Genomic DNA, 4,426 nt, shown 5'->3' with positions numbered 1-4,426 from the left:
CGCTTAGCTCAATGTAATTGACACGTTTCCTCTCTTAAGTTCGAGGTTCGATTCTACATCTCCACGTACTAAAATAACATATTCTAAAAAAAATTAAAATAAAAAGTTGTATTTAAAAAAAAAAAAACACAATCTATCCTTCAAAGTTGGTTATAGTGTCTATCTGCAATAAATCATGCCGAAGTGAGATTTTATTATTTTTTTTTTGACAATTTGTGGTTGAAAAAATCGAACCTCTTACATTGAAATTGATGGTACAACTACTATGTTGTTAAACTATGTTCGTTTTGAGAAGGGAGTGAGATTCTTAGTTTAATTTGTTTGGTATTTTAACCTTTTAAGCTCTTAGTAAATACTACGTAGAGAGAGAGTTTACTTTGAAACATATGATTAGAGGTAAATTAATTCTCTCCTTTGTTGTTTAAGTTACTAATTTTTTATATGGTGCAATAGCTTAGGCTCTATAAGAATTCTCTAGTTGATACAAATATCAACATATGTCTATAGCTCGATATTTAGCTCACACCAAAGTATTTGAACATTTGTATTGAGATACTCTTAAAAAAAAAAAAAAAAATGACGAGAGAACCCAATGTGAATGAACACGACATGATTTTTCTTTTTTTTCTTTTCTTTTTTTATTGAACTCAACATGAAGTTAGATATATATGATACGATATCATTCAATCTTTATCATCAACTTCAATCAATATTTTTTCAAAACAAAAAAACTTCAATCAATATTAATGTAGGTTTCACTAAAGGTAAACCATTCAGAAGGCCCTCAAAGGGAGTTTGGGTCGACAAATTTAATCTCAAAACTTTTAATTTTGTGTGTTTGTCACTTTCAATCATTTTAAAAAGATTAAATTGAATTTTATATATAACTTTAAAGTTTTATTTTTATAACCAAAGTCACACATGCATTCCAATTCAGGAGGTCGGAAATTCAAATCCCCACCAACTTATTTGACACAAAATTGAATATTTACAACCTATTAGATGGAAAATCCAAACTAAATTTATGATTTAATCGAAACCAAACACTTCCAAAGAATTTTTTTTTTAAAAAAAATGATCTTTGTTATGTTAAAAGAATGTTTTGGGATTCACCGATGGAACTAACATAACTCAAAGATTAATTTTAAGAAGAAAAAAAAAAAACAAACTCACACCTATGGCTAAGCAAACAACGAAACCACTCTAACATCAACATGAAAAAGAATCCAACTCACTAAGAATCATCAATCTAAGAAGGCGAGTTGGAAGAGTTCATCATGTTCTTGAATTCCTGAAAATCAATCCGCCCATCCAAATCCATATCAAACGCTCCGATCATACGTCTACAATAATCACCACCGCAGCCACCACAGCGCTCATCATTCCAAAGACCCAATCTCACTAACACATTCTCAAGCTCGTCGCACGAAATGAAACCATCGCGATTTTCGTCGAACACCATGAATGCATTCAAAAGATCACTCTCAACCTCCTCGCTTCCCCTGTTCTCACCCTCCTTTTTCTCCGATATCGATTCATACAGACACAAGAATTCATTCAAATCAATCTTCGATTTACCAGTTAATGACTCCAGATCCTCCGAAGCTAAGTCCACGCCGATTCGATTAAGCAGCAAATTGAGCTCCTCCATGCTCACGAAGCCGTCGCCATTTCTATCGATCGTTTCAAAAATCCTCTGCAAATCGGAGGAGTTCAATGGAGACATAGTGCATAAGGATTCAACATCTACGATTGAGAAATTTGTTGACGAGGATGAATTGTAAGCTCTACTATGGTCGCAGTAATTTGGTAAATTTATAGAGAAGAAAAGAAAAGAAAGAGGGGGAAGCTTGGTAGAAGCTGCAGCTATGGTGGTCGGCGTCAATATCATCAGTTGATTGTTTATATTAAGTTCCGATTGAACCTTCGATGTAAATACAATACAATACAATACCCCTTTCTTATGAATGAAAATTTCTTTTTGAATGACGGCGTAAGGATCAATTAGGTTTTAAATTTAGGTCAATATATTGTTGGAATGCAAGTATTTTTCTTTTCACATTTTTATGGTTGGATATGGATGTGAGGGTTAAATTGACATTTTTTTTTTGGTATTTTCTTGATTGAATCGATTTTGTGTTGTTGAGTCACAATTTGTCACGTGTTAATTTTTCATTTGAAAAAAAGTTATTTTTGAATTGTTTTTTCTACGTAGGTTGGAGAGATTGATCATAATGTTTCAAGTCGATCATTTTAGTGTCTGAGTTTTTCAAGAATATGTTTAGAAGGTCCCTATTTAATTCGAGAATCGATATCGTTGATTCGATTCTAAACCGAAACATAAGAAAATTTGTAAATACCGAACTACTCTTATCAATGTAAAGACGTAGCAACAGTGGTAAGTACGAGTCGATTCGCAAGGAAGCACGATTTGTTTCGTTAAATTAATTTTCTAACTAGAGCGTTGAATGGGAGGTTTTGTGTGGAAGAGATATATGAGTGAAATTAAAATAAAAAGGTAAATGTAATCTAGAATATGAGTCTATCTAATTTTTAGAGCAAGAGAGAGTTTCCTATGCAATTTCTTTCATTAGGCATGAACTAATTACACGGAATCTGTCAACTCCTTAACTTATTAGAAAATATAATAGCCCAATTAGCCAAATTCGATATTAAACCAAATTAGCCCTAATTTAATTTACAACTCTTCCATCTTACTGACATACAAGTTAAAATTGAATTGCATTACAAAAGGATTCAATTGTTGAGACATGCTACAAGCCGAAAAAGCCATATCTTATATCATGATTTATTTAGAAAAAATTATATTAGGGCATACATGCATTTGGTCAGAAAAAGTGTAGGCTTTACACATGCGATCCTAATATGGCACAATTAAATCAACCAATATATGCATAGGCTATGATGATTTTACAAACAAGAATTTCAATAAACTAATTTGTCATATCAATTTGTCAAAATTCCATTAAGATTCAATCAAATCGTTCCAAAGAGTTCACAACAATTCAGTTAAATTAACTATAAATCCTTCAAGAAATTAAACATAGGGTTCTTGCTCAAAGAAATTAGATAGGAGTTACCACTTAATTTATAGACAAATCTGAGATACACATTTAACCCATCGATTACAACCCAAAAAAAAAAAAGAAAAACTAACTTAAAATACTAAAATTTGAAGGGAAAGGAAGAAGAATGAAGGTTAACTTCGACCTCCATCAATTCAGCCCCCAAAAATTAAAATATTTTGACCTAAAGACGAAGGGAAGTATTTATAAAAATTATTGCAGCGTTACAACGCTGGAAATATCGTTGCAACGCTCGAAAAAAAAGGTTATGAGCATCAGGAAAATGTTGCAATGTTGACGTTGTTGCCAACTCGGAGCGTTGCAACGCTCCCCTACATACAAGGCTACTGCCTTTCAACATCAGGCGAGCATCGGGGCTTCGCATAAGGTGAGCGTTTCGTCGCTGAAGCAAGGGCATTTTGGCCTTTTTGACTCCTTTGAAGCCTAGATGCTCAAATCAACTCCAAATTGCTCCAATTTAACCCCGTTCTTCACCAAATCACCAATTCTACCTTTTGATTGTTTGGTACCTACAAAATAGGAAAATAAACACATAAATTTTAATAATGAGCCCGAATTAAGCTAGGAATAATAGCTCTTTTTTAGAGTTATCAAATACCCCCAACTTAATTCTTGCTCGTCCCGAGCAAGATAGAAGCACACAATTTAATAAAATATAAAATAATTAAAGATATGCTAGCTTAATTCTCAAGGTTGTTACTCCAATCTCAACAGTCAATTTGAATGAAGTTTGTAATCAAGAAAGATATTCAATTATGATCAATCAATAAAGCACAAAGTTAAGAATGATTCTTAATCTATTCATTCATGAGTGAGCCTAGAGTTTTGCTAGTTAAGCTTGCACAACCTGGAAAAAGTTTTAAAAGGTCCTCATCCCGTTTTCCCCTATACTAGCTCAGTTATCAATCTCGGACATACCAAACTTGTAAAGTGAGGGCAACACTAAGACAAGGGTGCCTAAACACACACACAAAAAAAACATAAAGGGTATTTATTTTAGCTAGAGGGCTAGCTTTCACACCTCACCGTCGGGAACCTATCACTCTTTTCTCGCGGGTCCTAACTAGATACGGCGGAGGTAGCTCTTTTCACTCTTTCATGAGCACACACACACTTTTTTTTTTTTTTTTTTGCAGGCACACCACCTTATGTTTTCGTTCTATTTTTTTATTATTTTTATTTTATATTTTTTTTTCAATTGACTTTTTTTAATTCACCATAGGCCTTATTTTATCCACTTTGTCTAATTTTTCTCTATAACAAGTATACTTACTCCTAAGTCAAAGGTGGACCTTTTGGGGTGACAATAGAAGTACAAA

The 4,426-nt window shown here is 33.1% G+C and overlaps 1 pseudogene across 1 annotated transcript; it reads right to left on the bottom strand.

The window, feature by feature from the left end:
* Positions 1–998: 998 nt before the first annotated feature.
* Positions 999–1,981, bottom strand: LOC150033904 (calmodulin-like protein 3 pseudogene; annotated as a pseudogene). The gene has a single exon (XR_016532237.1). The product of XR_016532237.1 is annotated as a calmodulin-like protein 3 pseudogene (transcript).
* Between the last annotated feature and the right edge of the window lie 2,445 nt (positions 1,982–4,426).

The sequence above is a fragment of the Benincasa hispida genome, chromosome 9, assembly GCF_027475165.1.
Source record: "Benincasa hispida cultivar pf3 chromosome 9, pf3_genome.v1.1, whole genome shotgun sequence".
NCBI lineage: Eukaryota > Viridiplantae > Streptophyta > Magnoliopsida > Cucurbitales > Cucurbitaceae > Benincasa > Benincasa hispida.
The sequence above is the reverse complement of the archived record's forward strand: the minus strand, read 5'-3'. Positions and strand labels throughout refer to the sequence as shown.